The sequence below is a fragment of the Girardinichthys multiradiatus genome, chromosome 23, assembly GCF_021462225.1.
Source record: "Girardinichthys multiradiatus isolate DD_20200921_A chromosome 23, DD_fGirMul_XY1, whole genome shotgun sequence".
In the NCBI taxonomy this organism is placed as follows: Eukaryota; Metazoa; Chordata; class Actinopteri; order Cyprinodontiformes; family Goodeidae; genus Girardinichthys; species Girardinichthys multiradiatus.
Genome location: NC_061815.1, coordinates 7,196,606 through 7,221,108, shown reverse-complemented (window position 1 = coordinate 7,221,108; position 24,503 = coordinate 7,196,606).

The window sequence follows — 24,503 nt, the reverse complement described above, 5'->3', positions numbered from 1 at the left end:
CCCTTCAATAAGTTAACCGTTACAAGACTGTTACCAACTTGGTAGGCTATTCAGGTTTGCGCGTGCTATCAAGTTTGCACTTGTTCTAATACACGCAAACCTTTAGTTGATCAGGGCCATAATGTCCGGACGTTGAATGGGGAGGTTGAATTTTACCTGTGGAAGTAGTGATATTTTGTGGTTAATGTTATCAGTCATGATAATATCAAATGCACCAGTCTCTTTAGAATCATCCCCCATAGCAGTTTGAATAAATGTATCAAATCCAAGTGCTGCTCACTACAGATGGTTTATGTGCAGTGGGTACTATCCATAGAGCTTAGAGATGTGGTTAGATGATGACAAAACAGCATTTTGTATCAAGTAGATTGGTTTAAAGTCATTAAAGAACTAAATGTAAAGCTTTGAGTATGGCAGTAAGTGAGAAAGCTCCTTGTGTCATTGTATTTCAGTTTTGCACTAATTAGTCTGAGCAGCATGGAACAAAAAACAGTCAGTGAAAAAAATAGAGACAAACAGCTCAGTCAGCAATATATGGGCCTCTGCAGCTACCTCCATACCATATTAATAACCATCAGTCTAAATTGTTTTGTATAAGGATAGTAGATTGATTATGTAACTGTTCTTTTGTATTGTATAATATGGTGCTGGTTCTCCTAGGTTTGCTTTATGTTGTGCCGAAATCAGCTTTTAACTCAGGGGAGGATTATGTTTGTGTTTATTCAATGGAAAACGAGAAAAAAACACATAGTTTGCTGATATGCAGAAAAATGAGCTCTGTAATTAACTTTTCCTCCTCCACTCCCTGCTCAGACTGCTGTGTCATACGGAACACTGAGCAGATAGGTAAAAACACTACAACTACAGAAGTGTGAAGCATTCACTCACTTTACTTAGATTTTTGCTTTTTTGCAACACTGAAATGTTTCAGATCATAACATTTTAATATGAGAAAAGGATAAACAGAATAAATACAGAAAAGCTTTCCAAAAGATGATTTCATCCTGTTCCCTTTGTGTTGTTCCAAAGGGTTTTTGTCTTATAAACATTAAACATGCAACTTTCACCATGCAGTTTCCAAGGTCCTGTCTGCATTATGATCAAGCTCCTACCTCACAGATCTTAACACTTGGAGTGATTTTCTGTTTTCTCCTCTGGTCTGGAACTTCTTTTGATCGGAGCATGATGTGTTGCAAAGCCACATGTGTGACAAGCATTGCTCCTATTGGACAGAAATGATGGGCTGGGACAGAGCAAAGACCAGGAAATGAAGAAAAACAACAGCGGAAGTCCTGCAAGCAGTCCTTCTGTTCTGCATATTTGTGTCATTATTACAGTTGCAAAATCATTGTAAGGGTCAAGAGCAGCTCATTCAACACAGATTTTGCGACAGTTTATTTCTAACTTTGGAACCCTGTCAGATAATACGTGCTGCAAGTCGAAGGGGATGCTGTTCTCTGCACAGAGCTAAATCACGCAGGCAACAGTGTTGCTAAGCAACAGAACGCAGTTCAGATGAGATTTCAGAATGATGTTCACCGCTGTGGTTGCTCGTTGAATTCAAAGAGACAGTTAGATCGGATCTAACTACAAGGCCGACTTGTATTCACACCAGGAGCGAAGAACACCAGAGTTCCTTGGAACCGGACCAAGTGTTATGATTTGAGTTTTTTTTAGGTTTCAGGTTTTTTCTTTATATGTTTTTCACAGTTAAGGTTTCAAATCATTCTTTTGTTTATTATTACTATTCCTTTTAGATTTTGAACTGTTCTTTTGTTTGTTTTCCTGGTGATTCTTTAGTTTTTGTATTCATGTTTTGCTTAGATGTGTACTTGGATTGGGCTTCTGGTTATGCTTTGGTTTCATGTTTTTCTAGTTAGATTTCTGTTTGTTTGTATCCTTGAAGTTCTGTTTTGCCTTTGTCATGTTGTGTTCTGTCTGTTAATTATCTTTATCCAGTTCACCTGCTCCAAGCAAATCTGTCTCCTTGCTCCACCTGGTTTACTCTCCATATATACTCTCCTGTTCAGTTATTCATCGCGGAAACATTTCTCAAATCATGTCTTGTTGCCAAATCATGTCTTGTTTTGTGGATCATGCCAAGCATGCCCTGCCTGTAAGTTTATTGTTTTGTTCCTGCCTCTTCTGAGCGTGAGTTTCAGTTTTTTATTAAACTGTTTTTCACTTACCATCACGCTGTCGGCTCGTCTGCATTCTGGGGTTCTATCTCGCAAGCCCTAACACCAAGACCACCTCAAAAAGTGAGTCTCAGTCCGATTGTTTAGTCCAGAGTTCGCTTGAGTGTATTCACACCTGCACAAAAGGTCTGGACAAAGGGGGGAAACAAACTTTGGTCTGTTTAAAGCGGACCAAAAGTGACAAGTGTGTATACACCCTAAGTGATTTCTTGCTTTTACTGGCTTGGATGTGGCTAAAGAAGTTTAACCAAAAAATAGTAAACACACTTAATTCATGATTTAACGAGGACAACTGTTTTTTTTTTTTTTGTTATCTTTTTTACATAGGGCATGGTTGGTTGTATAGCTTTAGTCTTTCAACAAACTAAATGTGCATTTTCATTTTTCTCCAGTTATCTTTGTTTAATATTAACATTTGTTTGATGAGCTAACACAATTGAGTGTGTAACGTTTTCGGTCTGTGCAGGTAAAATGTACTGATGTAAGAACAAAGTAAATAATAAAAAGGACTTTGAAATTTAAACAGCCATTATGTAAAATTGTGTGTTGTCAACACAGGAGATTCTTAAATTGGGACACAGTAATCAAAGTTCTGCAACATTTTTCATAAGGTTGTTGCTGCATCCTGAAGATGATTGCAAAATGATTGCTAGAAATATAACACTCACACTGCATGTCTCAAGCAGGCAGTGTATTATTGGTATGATTTAATTGACACTGCTTTATCCAGCCTCATTAATTAGCACACATCAAGGTCTCATGTGATAAAAACTGCTGTAGGGCAGATCTCAATGCAGACAAACCTTGAGGAAATTCTGCTGCCAAAGCATGATAATAAAAAAAAAAATCTACAATGAAACCAATTAGAAGAATTACATATTTTTCCTCTCTGCTGTATTAAATAGTATGCCTGTTGTTTGTATGCTTCACACTCTGATGTCAAATTACACATTGTTGCTAATGACATAATATGATACCACTTAAAATTATGATTTACCTCATTAATCTGCAATTTCAATTCACCCTGAATCTCTATAGCTCTTCATTAACTTGTGCAGAGCACGGTTTATTACAACCACAAAACTGAGTTTGCAGCTGCGTCATAAATAAAGGGGACGAATAAGTATTCACACATTAAGTATTCACACCTCTCGCCCGTAGACTGCTGGAGATAGGCACCACCTTCCCCGCGACCCACTATGGAAGAAGCTGTATAGAAAATGACTGACTGTCATTAGCATGTCTCTCAGTATGGATATTTGTAATGGGGCTATTGGCATGAGATTCATTCCCAATGCTTTTAGCAACCCAAGCAATCCACACATACAAAGAAATCAAAACAATTAGTCCAGAAATTAGGGGGTGCAATAAAGCAGAAACACACAGGTAATAAGTATGTCACACCTAAAGAAAGAAGGCTGCAAAAAGGCATAAAAAGCAGAGAGAATCAATAAATGCTGTCAGTGTTTACAAGGTGATCCTGGACTCTAACAGTGCACATTATAGTCCGCTGGTTTAGTCTTACCTGATGGCCTATGAAAGTTTCTCATTACCAAGGTTTCACACAAGAAGCTCCCCATTGTAATGCACCAGACTTTGGACATGGAATTTCATCCAGGCATTTAGAGCGTTTTATAAGATTGTTTTAACAGAAAGACTAAAAACCTCTGCAGGAACGGACAGGAACATCTGAGAGTAGAGTGGACAAGTTAGTGGCTGTTAACGACTCAGAGCAAAGCCACTATCCTTTTTCAGATCAGGATGGGGAGCTCGATCCTGTTACCTTGCTTCTTTCCTTTCCAAAGAGATTCAAGGACGAAGCCAGTGAAGGTGATGAGGTCACAACAGGTGATGAAGTGGACGGGAAAGTTGCTGAATTTAGTCTCTATGGTGATGCGGAACAGCTGGTCTGAACACAATTTAAAATCCAAATAGACAGGCAGGGTTTGTATATGAGAAGTCAGAGGCAGGCTTGCAAATCCAGACGTTAGGAAAAACTTGGGGGTTGTCAAGCTGAAGCAAGGTCGTTGTCCAGAAATTAGAGACTCGGCAGGAATCTGGCAAGGACAAGGCAAAAGAAGAAAATCCATGGCACAAAAGAAAGCTCATAACGTGGAGATCAGGCAGGATTATGGAAAGCGCTGGATGTCTACTAACAAGAATCTTTGATTCTCTGGCACATAAATGTGGGGAGAATAGTGTCTTAAATAGAGCAGCTCCCAGGTGAGAAGCATGAGGCTGATTGCTGCAGAGCAGGATGGAGTGGCAAGAGTCAGAGAGCAGCCATGTCCAAATAATGACACTCATAATGCGTAAAAGCAAAGAACTCTCTCAAGACCTTTGCAAAATAAAACTACAGTTGAAAACAGACTGGAAGCATTTATTACAGACATATTACTAAAGTCCTGAACGTTCCGTCAATCCTCCTGTTGTCCTCGGGTCAAAATGACCACTGTGTTAAAACTCCCCAAGAAATCCACTAAATGCTATTTTTTTAACTTGAAACTTTATGACTTTTCCTAAATTGGTCCCAACAATAGAAAAAGTGAAATGTTGCTGTTATTCACAATTCCATATAAGCTGTACAAAAAAAAGGTACAAAGGTGGTCTTCGGGTCAAAATGACCCATGAGACAAATAGAGTTGAAATCAAGGTCACAGAGTTATTTGAAAACAACAGAATGTTACAATGTTTTAGATGTGTCTCAGATCAATCAGTAGCAGAAGCAAACACGGCAAATCAGGTGGTGTTCTCGCAGGCTTCAGAAGACCACCTGTTTATTTCCAGAGGTTATAAAGGTGCTGCAGATAACAGGACCCTGAATTCTGTCTGTGCTGAAGCCATGAGTGTGCGTTATACTCCTGAAGACGCTGTAGAGCTGCTTTTCTCAGATGTCCAGCAAGACAACTCTGATTCAGAAGAGGAAGTGGAGGATGTATCCGAAGAAGAAGATGGGGAGGAATACAACCCAGAGCAAGATGATGAATCATCTTCAGAAGAAGAAGAAAACCCTGAAGCTGAAAGAGAGACTTTCCTTTCAAAAAATGGCAAAATAACATGGTCCTTAGCAGCATATGACCAACACGGCAGGCATGCAGAACAAAACATCATAAAGATGACCCCAGGACCCACAAGATATGTCGTTTCTCATGCCCATGATATTGTCTCTATATTCTACCTGTTTATCACACCAGCAATAGAAAAAATAATCCTGGGGATGACAAATCTGGAGGGTTTTCGCAAATATGGAGACAGCTGGAAAAAGATGGATGAGACTGACCTGCAGGCCTACATAGGGCTGCTAATCTTAGCAGGTGTATACAGGTCCCGAGGTGAGGCTGTGGCTATTCTATGGGATGCTGAGAGTGGAAGGCCAATTTTCCGAGCCACAATGCCACTCAAAGTATTTCACACCTACTCAAGACTGTTACGATTTGATGACCATGAGTCAAGACCAGCAAGACGTGTGACAAGCTCCTGAAGAGGAAGATCACCATGGTTGGTACAGTTCGAAAGAATAAGCCTGAGCTCCCACCTGCACTGCTTGCGTCAAAGGAGAGAGAGGTCTTCTCCTCAAAGTTTCCCTTCACGCCCAACACCACTCTAGTTTCCTACCTCCCAAAGAAAAACAAAAATGTAGATCTTCTGAGCACACTGCACACAGATGCTGACATTAGTGATCGTGAGGACAGGAAGCCAATCATCATCCTAGACTACAACCGCAACAAAGGAGGTGTGGACAACCTGGATAAGGTGATTGGAACATATAAATGCAGAAGAATGACTGCCTGCTGGCCCCTGGTCATCTTCCACATCATCATTGATGTTTCCTCCTACAATGCCTTTGTGATTTGGAGAGAGATCAACCCAACCTGGATGTCTCATAAGCAGAACAAGAGGAGGTTGTTCCTGGAGCAGCTGGGAAAGACACTTGTAACTCCACTCATTGAAAGAAGGAAGCATGTCCCCCGCACAGAACTCTCAGCAGCAGTTGTGAAAGCTATTCAGAGTGCAGGAGCTCCTGATCAACCTGAGGATCCATCTACCACAGCCACTTCCCCAGCTAGGGCAAGTGAGAGGAAGAGATGTCAGTTCTGCCCTCAAAAGAAGGACTGTAAAACACATACTGTGTGCTGCAGGTGTAAGAAAGATATCTGTAAGGGCTGTGCACTTTTATACTACCCTACATGTGCTAATTAGTTGAATGGGTTATGTCATTTTTCATTTTTTTGTATTGTACATTGTCTTAAATTGTTCACTGGAGAAAAAAAATTAAAGTCATTGGGATGAATAAAAATGTATCCAAAACTCCTTTTTGCACATTTTTTTCTTTTCTTAAGCTATAGAAATTCAAGTGAAGAGGGAAAACTCAAGTATTCACACATTTTGAGCTCAATGACAATATGCAAGATGAAATTTGGTGTTTAAAATTCAATTAAGCTACTTATATTGGGGGTTTAGTGAAGACGGGTTATTTTGACCCGGAGGACACAGGTTGTATACAGAAAATGAGGACAATAGGAATTATATGAATAATTTTGGGTTTTACTGAGTTTAATGTTTTCTGTTGTGGAGAAATAAAGCTGCACATTACACCAGAAAAACGACATGAAAGGACATTTTCCATCCAACCTGACTGAGCTGGAGCTTTTTGGAAGGTTGACTAGCCAAACAATTCTAGTCCATTTATGTGCTAAGCTGGAAGAAATATACTCTGAATAATTTGTAGTTGTAATTACATGAAAAGGTGGTTACTCATAATATTGACTCAGGGGGCTCAATAACATAGCACCCAAGAGTTTCTGATTTTTATTGGCAAAAACAAACCCAACGATGTATCCGTTTTGTTAAACCCCACAATTATGTGCCATTTTGTGTTGGTTGTCTTAGAAAGCTAATCCTGAGTGAATGGGTAAATATAAAAGTAAAATGTTAGGAAATTAGGATATGCTTCATATATTATATGCAGTCATGGCCATTAAGATGTGAGAAATGTCTGATTATCATTATCCACAATGATGATGCTTGAACTCCTCTTCCAAACAGAGGAGGTGAATAGTAAAGTGGATGTGACAGATCATGAATGAGGAAGTCAAACTGTGCGTTCCCACCGAACTGCAAATTCCTCATTAGCGCTTTTCAACACATCTATTAAGACATGCATATCTATGCATGCCCATGGACAGAAATGCTGGTTCAAGAACATCAGAGGGCAGAGGCTTACACACACATGGCCTACACACAGAGCAACTCATTAATGCTAAATTATAGTCAGCACATTCTGCTGTAATGGAACAAGATGGAGAACTAACAGTTCTTCCTCTCTGAATGATGAATGACAATGGAAGCTGAACAGTGTAGAATGATAAATGAGTGATACAGCAGGTGAGGTAATGTTACAGAATATAAAGTATTGAGAGGAAACTGTCCAACCTTAATTGTGAAGTCTTAGGCACTAGAACCTTTAGTCCAACTATTGAAACTGTGGATGATTGTGTGGGGTTAATTAGCTGTAAAAAAGAACAGATATAAACCCTGAAAGATATAACTATGTGGAATATATATATATATATATATATATATATATATATATATATATATATATATATATATATATAGAGAGAGAGAGTACAGACCAAAGGTTTGGACACACCTTCTCATTCAAAGAGTTGTCTTTCTTTTCATGACTATGAATATTGTAGCTTCACACTGAAGGCATCAGAACTATGAATTAACACATATGGAATTATATACTGAACAAAAACGTGTGAAACAACTGAAAATATGTCTTATATTCTAGGTTCTTTAAAGTAGCCACCTTTTGCTTTGATTACTGCTCTGTACACTCTTGGCATTCTGTTGATGAGCTTCAAGAGGTAGAATCAGAATCAGCTTTATTGCCAAGTTCATACATACCAAACAAGGAATTTGACTCCGGTACACTTTGCTCTTTTGTTCTGTTTTTGCATTACAGAATATACAAATTTACAATGTACAATGTAGTCACCTGAAATGGTATTCCAACAATCTTGAAGGAGTTCCCAGAGATGCTTAGCACTTGTTGGCCCTTTTGCCTTCACTCTGCGGTCCAGCTCACCCCAAACCATCTCAATTGGGTTCAGGTCCGGTGACTTTGGAGGCCAGGTCATCTAAATCATTTTAAAGACTGCTGAAAACTAGCCACATAAAACAACAGGAACTAAAATGAAACAATAGTTTCAACAAAACATCCCTGACAGCAGCTGCAGGACCCTTCTGTTTTGAATTAGGAGTACCAGAATGATTACAGCTAAAAAAAAACAGGAAAAGGATACATAGGTTTCAAATTGTCTAACTAATGAAAATGTAAAAATGTTGGTGTGCCTTTGAATGAATTGCCCAAAATGAAGCCCTTAAATATAGTCAAGTGCAACCAACTATCTTCAGAGGTCTCCTAACTAATAGAGTCCATATGTGTGTAATTGAATCTCAGTGTAAACCCTGCTGTTCTATTGCAGGCCTCTGAGGTTTGTTAGAATGAAAAAAACAGCATCATGAAGAGGAAGGAGCACAGCAGACAGGTCATAGGGGAAAGTTGTAGAAACATTTAAAGCGGAATTACGGTGCCTTGCAAAAGTATTCAACCCCTTGGCCTTTTTACCTATTTGATTACATTCCAACCTGTAATTTAACTGCTTTTTAATCTGATTTTATGTGTTGAATTTGCATAAAATGGTGTAAACTGGTGAAGTGAAATAAGAAAATATAAATAAAAATTTGAATATTTATGCCCTTTGCTATGAAGCACCTAAAAAGTTCTGGTTAAACCAATTACGTTCACATAATTAGAGAAATAAAGTCAGCCTGTATTCTATCTATGTGCCACTTGATCTTTCAGTTTAAAACACACCTTTTCTGAAAGGTCTCAAAGGCTGCAGCACAACTAAGCAAGAGGCATCAGACCATGAAAACCAAAGAGTTCTCCAAAGAAGTCAGGGACAATGTTTTTGAGAAATACAAGTCAAGGTGGGGTTATAAAAAATATCCAAATCTTTGATGTTCCCTTGGAGCACCGTTAAATCCATCATCTTCAAATGTAAAGCAGACGGTACCACAACAAACCTGTCAAGAGAGGGGCACCCACCAGAACTCCCTGATCGTGGAAGGAGGACATCAATCAGAGAGGCAGAGAGACCAAAGGTAACCCTGAAGGAGTTGCAGACCTTTACAGCAGAGCCTTGAGTATCTGTCCATAGGACCACAAACATCCGTACACACCATATAGCTGGGCTTCATGGAAGAGTGGCCAGAAGAAATCTATGACTTATTGTAAAACATAACAAGGCACATATTGTGTTTGGTTATGTGGGTGACTCCCCAAATGTATGGAGGAAGGTGCTCTGGTCAGATGAAACTAAAACTGAACTTTTTGGCCACCAAGCAAAATACGATGTCTGGTGCAAACCCAACACATCCCATCATCCCAAGAACACCATACCCACAGTGAAACATGGTGGTGGCAGCATCATGCTGTGGGGACATTATTCAGTGGCAGTGACTGGGAAACGGGTGCTAAATACAGGAATATTCTTGAGCAAAACCTGAGTCAGTCTGCCTGTGATTTAAGACTGGGACAGAGGTTCACCTTCCAGCAGGACGTTGACCTGAAGCATACTGCTAAAGAAACACTGGAGTGGTTTAAAGAGAAATATATAAAAGTGTTGGAATAGCCAAGTCAAAGCCAAAATCTCAATCCAATTAGGACTCTGTGGTTAGACTTGAAAATTACTGTTCACACATGAAAACCGTCTAACATGAAGGAGCTGGAACCGTTTTGCCTTGAGGAATGGGCAAAACTCCCACTGGTAAGATGTGGCAAGCTCAATGAGACTTATCCAAAGGGACTACTTGGTGCAAAAGGTGGCTCTACAAAGTACCAACTTTAGGGGGTTGAACAGTTATGAATGCTGATGTTTTCTGTTATTTTGTCCTGTTTGATTTTTGATTAACAATATATAAATAATACATCTTCAAAGTTGTAGGCATGTTTTGTAAATGAATCCAATTAATACACTTTAATTCCTGGTTAACAAAACATGAAAAATGAATACTTTTGCTTGCCACGGTAGATTATAGAGCTATATCAAAGTTTTGAACATCTCACTCTTTCATTCCCTCATCTGAAAATTAAGATGGTATGGTTTAACATACAGGGGGGTTGAAGTATTGTGAACACACTTCAATGGATGAATTGGTCATTAGCAGCTTCTGCAGAACCATCTTTGTCTTCAACTTTCCTGCTTACTGGCTTGCCACCAAAAGTTTTATTATCCTTTGTCCTCTGGGGTTACAACCTTGCTGGGGGGGAAGGTTTATGACTGTGCATCTCACTGAGCTGCACTTTCTGGCGGGCTGCGCTCCCAAAGCTTCGTTCAACACCATATTCCCTTGTCATATTATCACTTTTGCCATAACTGCTGGTTGATTCCATACACACCCACTGCTGTTTTGCTTTATTTTGTTTAGTTAGATATTTTACCCTTCTGTGTAGAACTTTGCATGATTGATTAGGTGAAGATCATTGAATCGGAATAGCGAGGTGGATCAGGCGGTTGATTCAATAAAGATTCATGTAGATAAAGAGAAGTCGTTTGTGTTTATCTTGTGCAAGAGTGATTTGTTAGTCAAAATAAGGTAAAAGTTCCCCACGTTTCGGCAGAAACGGTTGATTAAACAGTGACATCTCTGGTAATAGTTTTCAATTATTACTGAGTATTTAACTGTTGTAATTATCAAGGCGTTGAGCCACAATTACAACACCAGAAGACATATCTGGTTTCGATTCATAAATGAGGATTTTTGGTTAAGAAATACATTTTCTCAAATTATAATTTTTAATTATAATTATTGATAAATATTAATTAATCAATAATCATAATCCCAACACTGCCATCTTTAGATTTGAAATCATCTTTAAATTTTACGGACATTTCTTCTGGCTCGCAGTAATATTGACATTTTGGAGTGGCCTAGCCAGAGTCTCCACTTGACAGAAAATCTGAGGAGGAAGCTAAAGATTAAGGTGATGTTAAGTTGTCCTTCCAACCTCAAAGACATGGAGCCTGTCAAAATACCAATGGAAACATGTAGAAAGCTGCTCAGCAATTATAAGAAGGTGTAATTCCAGTATGTTTTGTACTGGCTTAATGGGTATAAATAATTAATAAATAATTTTGGACATTATACTTTTAATAAAATGTAAATAGGAAAATTGTTTTTATTTTCCCTTAATATATCTATATCAATAAATCTTATTAACTATTGGAAGTTACTTTCTGGGTTTGAATACTTTTGTGCTTAACTGCACAGATACAATTAAATACAGATCTTCTACCTAAATGGTCTTTAACAACTTTATTTCCCCTTCAACTAAAGTGATGAAGGTGGGCACTGTAAATTTGTTATTTTGATATTTGTTGCTAATTTTAACTAGCTGGAAGTATCACATAAGTCAACATGAGGAGGAGGTAAAACACATGGACTGTTTTCCAAAACAGTAACACTTACACTTGGCATTTTCATCAATACACCAATTGTATTGTAGCTTTGAACATCATAACAACAAAAAAATATTTAGGCTATGAAACCATTTTTTAACTCACAAAGATTCATCTGATTCCTGCACATTCATATAGCGTAATGTTTATTGTCACCAACAAAACTAAGGGGAAATTGGTGTCACAGCAAATAATTTAGACATAGCTGTGTACAGCATCTGGTAACCCTCCTACAGCAGGACACATGTTAACATCTGTACTGTCTTCTTCATGTTAGCTGCTGAGACAGACTTATTAGACAAATAGAAGTAAAGTTCTCAGTGAATGAGGAGAGGGGCTGTATTTGGCATTCACATTGATGGATAACGTACTTTTTAAGCAGTGAGGAAAGTGTTTTATTCTATACTTACCTTAAACTGCTAGTTAAATATACCTGCAGTTCGAATGCTATAGTAGGATTAGCATGAATGGCATCTCAGCACAGATAATTCTGAGAATTCCATCTTTTTGTATCCAGAGCTCCTTTGTTCTGTTTTCCACCCTCTCCTTTCTTATGATCATCTCCTTTCTGGTGAAGGTTTTATTTTTTTTCACATCCAACATGCGAAGAAGACCATATATGTGTATCTAATAGTGTTGATTTATTTTATCTGAGAACACTAACGCTCTCTGTGAGATATGTTCTGTGTTTGCTCCTCTTATCTAGCTTTTGTAATTTGGTGGTAAATCCAAGAAGCAATATGTTTTAAACTGCATCAAAGCAGAGTAGTGCAATGAGCTGTCTGCTATAAATCATTCTGCCTAGTTACTGTTCTTTGTCATTTTCTACAAAATAATGTCTATTGTTCTATACTTAAATAAATAATGTCTGTTTTAAAGCTTCCACCATCTTTTTTGTACAAAAGAATAATTAAGATTATATTGTAATTGTTAATAATGTTTCACTTAAGACACATCCATCAAATTAGTTGTCTCTCCCATTGTAGCATATTTATGTTTAGGCAGCCTTTTCCATCATTCTTTCAGTCCCTGTTGTGTTATTTTTCTAAATGCATGCATAAAAAATCTGTTGCTGGTCAGGAATACCTTGGGACTCCCCATCATGTATTCCCAGGTTAAACGGCTAAAAGTCATACATAGGCGAGTTACACCAGGGGCACACATTTACAACATTGCTACTCAGTATTTTTAAGGTGGTCTGCCCTACTTAAACGTCTGACATTTAGTTTAGTGTGCTGTAGACTAAATGAAGGCCATGGTGAGATGGAAGCAACTGTCTGAAACATTCAGAAGGAAAATTGTAGGAGCTTATGGGTCTGCTAAGGGATTTAAAGAAGTCTCAGAAGAGTTTAAAATCAGCTATTCCACTATCTGGAAAATTGTTTAAAAGTGGAGGACATTCAAACAAATGCCAGCTTCCCAAGGAATTTCACCCAGATAGAAGATACCACAGGATCTACAACAGGCTATTGTTACTGTTGATATGAAGATGTACCTGTCTATACAACGAGAAAGAGACTTGACATTAAGAAGGAACCTTTACTCTCTAATAAAGAAACATGAAGGGCAGACTACAGGTTCCCAAAAGAAGGGACTTCTGCATTGTTGTTTGGAGAACTGAGTCGAAAATTGAATTATTTGAACCCCAGAATAGAGGACATGTTTGGCATAAACCAAATACAGCATTCCAGGTAAAGAATGCTCATACTAAATATGAAGCATGGAGGTGGACATATCATTGTTTGGAGATGCCTTCCTGGGTAAACTCACCATCCTACAATCCATAATGAATTCTACTATGTATCAGTGCTTTTGGAAAAATATGAGCCCATCTGTTAAAATAAATAAAGCTAAAGCGGAACTGGATCTTACAACAACAATGACCCAAAACATATCAATAAATCCACCAAGGTATGGTTGGGAATGAAGAAAATGATGAAAGAATGAAGAGGAATGAGGAAATGGAAGGTCAAAGCCCAGTTCTTGATCTCATCGAGAAGCTGTGGGGTGACCTAAAATGGTCCGCTGTGGGAGGAGCTACCTGCTCAGCATCAGTAGCTCTGTTTTCGACCCCACTGTATGAAAAATCACAAAAAGGCAGCCGAAACAAATTAAAGTTCTAGGATACATTCTGGGTTGAAGGGCCCGACTCTAAAATCTTATTTGGCCCATGGTGGGAGAGTATACAACCTCCTCTGACTATGAGTCTCTTGGCTGCTACTTTGATTAATTCTCTCCCTGCCCAGCCTGTGTTTTGGTGGACGGTTGTGTCGAGGTAGATTTGCAGTTGTGCAATACTTTTTCATCATTTTCAAATGATGGATTAAACAGAGTAACATTACCCCTCCACCTCACAGTTATGCAGTTCTTTGTTCTGCTCTGTCATATACCATTTACTTAAAAGGCTTTGATATTTGTAGTTGTGACATAAAATGTGGAAAGTTCATGGGGCAGAAATACTTCTGCAAGGCACTGTACATAAATGTAAAGAAAACAATGTTCATGAGGAGGCAAAAACTCGGTTTTTACGAGTTTTCAACTTGTCACAATTTCCTTTGAATAACACTTTACATCTTTTTAGAGATGAAACTCAAGCAGAGATTAAGACTTTGTTGAGAGACCAACATACACATGCACCAAACTGCAGCAGAACCTCTCTGCTTCCATTGTTGCAGCTTGAATGAAACCTGCTTAACTCAAGGTCACAGTCAGTCCAAAGATGACTGAACACAAGATGAGGCTGGATTGCTGAGAGCTACATAGAAGAAGGAACATTACATTGCAGGCATTTGGAGTGTAACTCTGAATTTACAACAATCTGCCAAATGTGTCTTCAGTATAGGCTTCTAATCCTGATTAATCTGTGGCTCCGACTTCCTTTTCTCTCCGCACACATCCCAGCTCATTTCATTCATTCCTCCTTTGCCTCGTCAAGCTCACAAAGGTAGAAGAAATATGTCACCCTCTTTTGCCCACAAACATACACACAAAGTCACGCGCACTCGCCTTCCAACACACCCACAGTTAGATGTTTTCTCCTAAGCGGCTTGTAGAAAACACAGTTCTGCCTGTCTTTCCTCTGTGACTCACAGCTTCTGGGGGCAGCAACCAGGCAATTTGAGAGTCAAGTGTGTGGCAAATGTGTGTATGTGCCAGCTTGTGTGTGCGGGTGTGTGTTTGTGCGTTTGCAGCTACTTTGAAACAAACTTTCTTGCCCTTGCTCATTGCCAAGGCTTGTCCCCAATGCTGTCATACGGTGACTGCAAGGAAATATCAGCTTCTGTTCAACTCTGACACTAACCAACATAAATGTCACACAATCCATGCTAGCACATTCACACATGTGGCTTAACATTCATTTTGCCTCACAGTAGTCATGCCCAGAGGTTCAGTGCACTAAACAGATGTACATGAATAACTTATGCTGTATTAAAATATAAAAACAAATGAGATCAAGACATGCATGCTTATGCTATGTTGTTTGCAGTCATTTCTTGCTAAAAAGTGTAATAGGACTCTAGACCTTTACAGGACTTGTATATTAAAGATCAGGAACATGAGCAACAAGGGAGCAACATGCATCTATTAAATGATAGCTTTCTGAAATTATAGGTTTACGCAACATGAGTAATTTACCAGGGCCTGCATAAAACAGATCTTAAAGTGTTGCAGATTTCTCCATTTTTTTTTTTTTTTACTTTTCTGTGACATTTAATGTTTAAGATAATCAAAAAAATGTTAACATCAGAAAAAGATTTCTTGAGTAAATGTAAAATCCAGCGTGAATGAGGATGTTTAGTAGTTGACTTTGTCCACATAGCAAATTCGACAAGCATGTCCTTTCTCATTTCAAAATACGAGTCTTAAACATAGATACAAAATAGCGCCACGCTTAAAGCAGTTACCTTTACGTCCAAGGTCCATAATGTTAGCTTACACTTGAGACAGACAGACATACGGACGGACAGACAGACAGAGATAGATACTCTGCACTATTTGCACTTATCTAGACTGTATCTACAATAGTGCAAACAACACATTGTTTAAAACATAATGTACAGTAGAGAAAGATAACATTAGAAACATACAGAATAAACACCAGCTAGAAGGAGTAGCTGTGCAATTTAAATAGAGAATGGACTCCACTGTTTCTGCAGAGGGTCATGATGGGGTTGGGATGGGTTAACCATAATGGAGAGCAGTCTGTTCAGTGCCCTCCTATCCCTCACTGACTCAAACGTCTCCATGTGTGTCCAAAGTTTTTACTTGCTCTTATAGGACTTTGTTGAGCCTGCTGGAATCTCTGACATTGATGCTGCTCTCCCAGCATATCACAGCAGAGTAGATGGCACCTGCCACCACAGACTGGTGGAGCATTTCCAAAGTTTTACTGCACACACTGAAGGACCTGTCATGCTCTGCCCTTTCAGAGTGAATCTTTCGTTTACCTTTTTCTTTTATAGGTGTTTTTGTTGTTTACTTCTGTTGCTTTTTACCTTCTAGCTTCTTGGGTTCATTTTAGTTCATTTATTTATCTGTGTTCCCGGGTTTTGTCATTTTGTATTGTTTCTTAAGTTTCTGTCCACATGTATGTTTTTTCTTCCTCAGCAGCCCAGTCTCGTTAGTGTAATCAGTCACCTTCCCTCGGTTCCCCCGCAACCCGGTTCCACACCTGTTTCATGTTCCATCTGATTACCTGTCACCCGTTTTCATTGGTTCACACTCTTCTACCCTCAGTATATATGTTTGGTTATTTTCATTGTTCCTCGCTCGGTCCTCCTGTTTACTTCCATGCTGATCCCTGTTCCTTGTCATTGTTTTGAACCTTTGGAAACTCGTGTAAGTTGATCGATTTTGTTATTAACGCCTAAAGATTCCTATATCTGCAATGCTGCAGCCACGTGTTTTTCTACACTCCGGTTCCGTTCAATCTCACATTATGACAGTACTTCTGTCAACCACCTACACGACCTTTCCCATGATGTTGATGGCCTTGAATGAAGATTATTTCCTCCTAAGGAAGGAAAAAATTGTGGAAAAAATCCACCATCTTCTTAGTCCTGGGGACATAGAGAAGAACATGAGTCCAGTTGCTCCACAAATTTATCCACCAGTTCCCTGTTCTCTAACTCCTGTCCAGTCTCAATGCACTCAACCACTGCTCCTGTATTACTGATCACCGCGTCAAAACAACTGTTCACCAGTCATACATACATCTACCTAACAAGTACTCAGCAACCCAGGAGACAATGGACACACTGACACCCATCCTGAGCAGCTTATCACTCAGCAGGGAAACCTAAAACATGTAGGTCACTAGGTCAATGAGATTGAGAACCACTTATCTATAGTAAGAGGGTGAAGTTACTTGCAGCAGTAGCCTAGCCAATGCCCCACTCCGGGAAGATGTCACAGCCAAACAGAATGCCTGGCCAGACACAGCTTCAATGAATAGAAAAAACAGGGAGAGAATCTAAAGTTAAAATCTTAAATGACAGCAAATACTACAAAATTGGATAGAAGGAGAAAGTAGCATAGTGAGGAGAAGTTGTTAGGATGTCCTCCAGCAGCCTAAGCCTTTAGCAGTATAACAACAGTGACAGCTCAGGATAATCTAAGCCGTTCTAACTTTATGCTTATAAAAAAGGAATGGATATTTCTTCTTCACAGAATTGAAAGAAGATAGTCCTAGAAAGCTGTTTAATATTGATTTAACTCACATGGTTATATTACAGAAGGCTAATTTAATGCCATCCAGATTAATTGGCTGACTAAATAGTTTGTTTTTATTGCTGTGGTTCAGAGACAACAATTTATATCTTGCCTTAATTTAAAAGCAATAAATTTAAAGTCATCTAGGTTATTATGCCTTCAAGACATACTTGTAGTCTACTTAAATGATCAGCATAGCAGTGGAAAGTTAGCCCATGGTGTTTGATAATTTTACACAGTGGAAGCAAGTATACGGTAAAAAGAAGTGGCGAAAGTACTGAAACATTTGGTAATTCACAAGTAACCCTAGAACGAAAAGAAGATTCCCACGCAGAGAACCCACGCAGCCATACTTTGTGAGTTTTTTGTTATACTAAGTTATGCAAGCTAACATCTTACTTTCTCCCATAATGCAGACCAATAATGTGAGCAAAAACACAAATGGTACATGGGCTATACATTATAGTTCAATAGTCTATAGTCAATTCCATCCTGTAGAGACTCTCAATAACAAACACAAAATGTGATTAGAGAAGTTACAAAATGGATGTTTATTTGTTTGGCGCTCATACCCCAGAGGAATACATGAATGTTGATAATGCATGAACTTGATGAACGTCTTAGAATTAGAATTGTCTTCCCCTGGATCTGGTACTGGTGATGGGGAGGAGGCCTGATCGTAATGGAACTGAGAATCCGATGGAGGTGATGGGATGGAGGAGGGTCGAAGCTCGGCTGACAGCTGGGAGATCCATGAATGGGAGACTTTAAATGCGGAGCCTTGAAGGATCATTGGCTGAGGATTACTGCAGACTTGATGCTAATTGGTTGGGGCGGAAACGCACGGAGAAGCCAGTGGATGAAGTTGGAGGAGTGGGTGAGGCTCCCAGATTGAATTTTCATCATTACTCCATTAGCTAATAAAATGCCAGCTCTTACGTACAGTGCCTTGAGAAAGTATTCGGCCCCCTTGAACTTTTCAACTTTTTGCCACATTTCAGGCTTCAAACATAAAGATATAAAATTCTAATATTTTGTGAAGAATCAACAACAAGTGGGACACAATTGTGAAGTAGAATTAACTTTATTGGATGTGTCAAACTTTTTTTAACAAATAAAAAACTGAAAAGTGGGGTGTGCAATAGTATTCGGCCCTTTTATTTTCAGTGGAGCAAACTCACTCCAGAACTTCAGTGAGGATCTCTGAATGATCCAATGTTGTCCCAAATGACTGATGATGATAAATAGAATCCACCTGTGTGTAATCAAATCTCAGTATAAATGCACATGCTCTGTGATAGTCTCAGGGTTCTGTTCAAAGCGCAGAGAGCATCTTGAAAACCAAGGAACACAACAGACAGGTCCCAGATACTGTTGTGGTAAAGTTTAAAGCCGGATTTGGATACAAAAGGATTTCCCAAGCTTTAAAAATCCCAAGGAGCACTGTGCAAGCAATCATATTGAAATAGAAGGAGTATCAGACCAATGCAAATCAACCAAGACCCAGCTGTCCCTCTAAACTTTCATCTCGAACAAGGAGAAGACTGATCAGAGATGCAGCCAAGAGGCCCATGATCACTCTGGATGAACTGCAGAGATCTACAGCTGAAGTGGGAGAGTCTGTCCATAGGACAACAATCAGTTGTACACTGCACAAATCTATGGAATTTATGGAAGAGTGGCAAGAAGAAAGCCATTTCTCAAAGATATCCATAAAAGGTTTTGTTTAAAGTTTGCCACAAACCACCTGGGAGACACACCAAACATGTGGAAGAAGGAGCTCTGGTCAGATGAAACCAAAATCGAACTGTTTGGCCACAATGCAAAACGATATGTTTGGCGTAAAAGCAACACAGCTAATCAACCTGAACACACCATCCCCACTGTCAAACATGGTGGTGGCAGCATCATGGTTTGGGCCTGCTTTTCATCAGCAGGGACAGGGAAGATGGTCACAATTGATGGGAAGATGAATGGGGCCAAATACAGGACCATTCTGGAAGAAAACCTGTTGGAGTCTGCAAGAGACCTGAGACTGGGACGGAGATTTATCTTCCAACAAGACAATGATCCAAAACATAAAGCCAAATCTACAATGGAATGGTTCACAAATAATCGTATCCAGGTGTTGGAATGGCCAAGTCAAAGTCCAGACCTGAATCTAATCGAGAATCTGTGGAAAGAGCTGAAGACTGCTGTTCACGAACGCTCTCCATCCAACCTCATGGAGCTCGAGCTGTTTTGCAAGGAAGAATGTGGAAGAATTTCAGTCTCTCAATGTGCAAAACTGATAGAGACATACCCCAAGCGACTTGCAGCTGTAATTGCAGCAAAGGGTTGAGCTACAAATTATTAACGCAAGAGGGCCAAATAATATTGCACACCCCACTTTTCAGTTTGACACATCCAATTTGAATTTTATATCTTTGTGTTTGAAGCCTGAAATGTGGCAAGAGGTTAAAAAGTTCCAGGGGGCCGAATACTTTCGCAAGGCACTGTATTTTTGACTCTGTTAAACCTCAGAATGGACTTTTGATATTTCTTTCCAGGATGTCAGTTACAAGACACAGAGACAGAAACTATTAGAAGACTGATAAAAGGGAAAATGATCCCTTATATGGGCAAAATAACCAAATAGAGAAGAAAATGACATCACCAATATGAAAAATCACAACATAGCCCACCTATACTCATCTGAAGTTTGTAAAAGCCCTGTGATCATTAATGTTTTGACTTATTTGTTGTTATTTCTCACTCAAAATATTCACTTATGAAAAATAACCAAGCAACACAAAGGATAAAGGTTTAGAATTTTCTGAACTTACATTCAGTTTAAAACAAATTAATAAAATTTAGAGCAGTCCCAAAAATATGTATCTGTAATAAAGACTCTCAGTTTTCTGGTTTTCACAAATTTTATGTAAAATTAAATAGGTGCACACTCAGGGCATTCATGCTGCAAAACGGTTCTAGAAACTGCAACACTATGCAGCGCCTTATTGGGTATATACAAAACATGTATTGCAAGACCGCAGTTCTTTACATAAAGACTATTCTTTAGATATTCCTTTGTCAATAGTACAAGTATTGTAGTAGTTAACCCAGGTCATATTATTATTAATAGGATCCAGGAAAACATAGTAGCATGCAGTGCATGCTGTACAACCACTCTGAATTTCATTAAAATGTGTACAGCAATTTTCAGTTGCTCTTTATATGCCAGAAATGATGGTTTATTTTAAAGTCATTGTGAGACTATATTTCTGATCAGCTGGCAACCAGCTTAAACAGACAAGACCTTCAAATCAAATAGCTGCTTTATCAGTTTTAAGAGTTGACTCGGCATTTTATAAAGGCCATTACATATAGACCACCTCAGTGACCTGACCAACAAATAACAGACAGACTAAAGAAATATAAAGGCACCAGACCACTGGTGGCTTCAAGCCGAGAGGAGCCTTCTGCAATTAATACTAAAGTTCACAGCAAGCCGCTGAGCAGGATTCTAATGATGAATACAGCCAGCCTGGAATCGTGGCTGTATATTTGAGAGCAATAACATTCAACCCAAAACACTCAGCAAATGCAAATAAAAGTAGGTACTTGTCAACCCAATGCCTGTCAGCTAGGAAGCTAAACACAAACAGTGGCCACTGCTACTAACATACACACTGGATTTGTGAGTTTTTTTGGCCCACTTCCCAAAATAAGTTCATGAACATCAAACCTCTGAGTCTGCCTTGTCTGCCTTGTATGCAAATTAATAAAGATAAAGCTTGTTTGGCTTTTGTTCTATTATGTGATGTTTTCTATAGTAGATAAATATATAGTAGTATATATATATATATATATATACAGTAGATAAATTGCCAGACAACAGAAGATTTGAATATTTGTCATCAACAAAGTTCCCCAGTAAGAATTATCAGTAGTGTTATGTCTTTATAAACATGTGAATTGTTATTTGGATAGATTTTGATCTCCAATGTTGGAATGAAAAGATCAAAACATCATCAACAAAACATCATCAACACACATCAGTGTAATCATTTGTAACAGTTATACCCTCATCCAATGAGCTGTTGTGAGGAAACTCAGTTAAATTAGAGTGGGCTTTAAGTTTGTCCTTTGTTTTTGAAGTCCATGTTCTTGTCACTTTCTAATCTAGTTTACAGCTTTTGAGTTTAGTTTTATACACTGAGAACATACACTCCCGGCCACTTTATTAGGTACACCTTGCTAGTACCGGGTTGGAACCCCATTTGCCTTCAGAACTACCTTAATCCTTCGTGGCATAGATTCAACAAGGTACTGGAAACATTCCTCAGAGTGTTTGGTCCATATTGACATGATGGCATCACACAGATGCTGCAGATTTGTCGGCTGCACATCCATGATGCGAATCTCCCGTTCCACCGCATCCCAAAGGTGCTCTATTGGATTGAGATCTGGTGACTGGAGGCCATTTGAGTACAGTGAACTCATTGTCATGTTCAAGAAACCAGTCTGAGGTGATTCGTGCTTTATGTCATGGCGCGTTATCCTGCTGGAAGTAACCATCAGAAGATGGGTACATTGTGGTCATAAAGGGATGGACATGGTCAGCAACAATACTCAGGTAGGCTGTGGCATTGACACGATGCTCAGTTGGTACTAAGGGCCCAAAGTGTGCCAAGAAAATATCCCCCACACCATTACACCACCACCACCATCCTGAACCGTTGATACCAGGCAGGATGGATCCATGCTTTCATGTTGTTGACACCAAATTCTGACCCTGCCATCAGAATGTTGCAGCAGAAATCTATACTCATCAGACCAGGCAACGTTTTTCCAATCTTCTATTGTCCAATTTTGGTGAGCCTGTGTGAACTGTAGCCTCAGTTTCTTGTTCTTAGCTGACAGGAGTGGCCACCGGTGTGGTCTTCTGCTGTTGTAGCCCATCCGCCTCAAGGTTCGACGAGTTGTGCGTTCAGAGATGCTCTTCTGCATGCCTTGGTTTAACGAGTGGTTATTTGAGTTGCTGTTGTCTTTCTATCAGCTTGAACCAGTCTGGCCATTCTTCTCTGACCACTGGCATCAACAAGGCATTTGTGCCCACAGAACTGCCGGTCACTGGATATTTCTCTTTTGTGGACCATTCTCTGTAAACCCTAGAGATGGTGGTGCCTGAACATCCCAGTAGATCGCAGTTTCTGAAATACTAAGACCAGCCCGTCTGGCACCAACAACCATGCCATGTTCAAGGTCACTTAAATCACCTTTCTTCCCAATTCTGATGCTCGGTTTGAACTGCAGCAGATTGTCTTGACCATGTCTACATGCCTAAATGCATTGAGTTGCTGCCATGTGATTGGTTGATTAGAAATTTGCGTTTACGAGCAGTTGGACAGCTGTACCTAATAAAGTGGCCGGTGAGTGTATGTACATTACGGTCAGAATTTAGTACTGGAGGTCTACATCTGGACATATTGCTGGATCTTTCACATTCACGAGCCAGTTGTCCAGAATGTTGCCTATTTGTGTGTGCATTTTCTATCATCTATCATTTTGATAGACTTCCTCATATAGCACACCCCATAGATGCTCATTAAAATGGGTTCTGGGGAATTTGGAGTTCAAGTTGACACACTCAAACTAGTTGGTTTGCTCTTTAAACAATTTCGAAACCAGTTTTGCATTGTGGCAGGAGGCATTACTCTTCTGAAAGAGGCCATAGACATCAGTGGACTGCAGCTCCATAGGCAATGCACTTTATTGCACTATGTATTCTGACAACCTTTCTATTAGAACCTGCATTAACCTTTTTCAGTTGTTGTAGCTACAATAGCTCAGCTGTTGGAGTTGACCACATGAACCAGTCTTCTTTCTCGAGGTGCTTTGATGAGCCATGATTCTGCTCTGTTCCTTCCTTGCAAATAGCCCTCATAAGAGCCACAATGTTGTTAATGTTCTGACCCAGTCATCTTGCCTTCACAATAACCTTTACAGTGACCATGTGCAATGGCATTGAGTCATTTCTCAATTCTAACATTAGTATGTATGGGTTTTTAAAGCACTGCATTCTCTTATTGAAGACTGTGTGATAGAAAACAATGCAACCTGCTTATGCCTACCTGTTTCTGTGGATCTGTAGATACTGAGTGGTCAGCATAAGACATTTATCTCTTTATGACTCCAACAAAAGACCTCTACTTCTTAACTTGGACATTCTGGCCGTCTGATTAATGGCTTCCTGCTCTAATGTTTTTGATGTGCTGCATTAGTACAGGTCCTTCTCAAAATATTAGCATATTGTTCGTTCGTTCGTCGTCTTCCGCTTATCCAGGACCGGGTCGCGGGGGCAGCAGACTCAGCAGAGACGCCCAGACGTCCCTCTCTCCAGACACCTCCTCCAGCTCCTCCAGGGGAAGCCCAAGGCGTTCCCAGGCCAGCCGAGAGACATAGTCCCTCCAGCGTGTCCTGGGCCGTCCCCTGGGCCTCCTCCCGGTGGGACGTGCCTGGAACACCTCCCGAGGAAGGCGTCCAGGAGGCATCCGGTATAGATGCCCGAGCCACCTCAACTGGCTCCTCTCAATGTGGAGGAGCAGCGGCTCTACTCCGAGCTCCTCCCGGATGGCCGAGCTCCTCACCCTATCTCTAAGGGAGTGCCCGGCCACCCTACGGAGGAAGCTCATTTCAGCCGCTTGTATCCGTGATCTCGTTCTTTCGGTCATGACCCAAAGTTCATGGCCATAGGTGAGGGTAGGAACGTAGACCGACCAGTAAATTGAGAGCTTTGCTTTTCGGCTCAGCTCTCTCTTCACCACAATGGACCGGCACAGCGCCCCCATTACTGTGGCAGCTGCACCGATCCGTCTGTCGATCTCCCGCTCCATTCTTCCCTCACTCGTGAACAAAACCCCGAGATACTTAAACTCCTCCACTTGAGGCAGGAACTCCCCTCCAACCTGAAGAGGACAAGCCACCCTTTTCCGGTCGAGTACCATGGCCTCGGACTTGGAGGAGCTGATCCTCATCCCAGCCGCTTCACACTCGGCTGCGAACCGCCACAGCG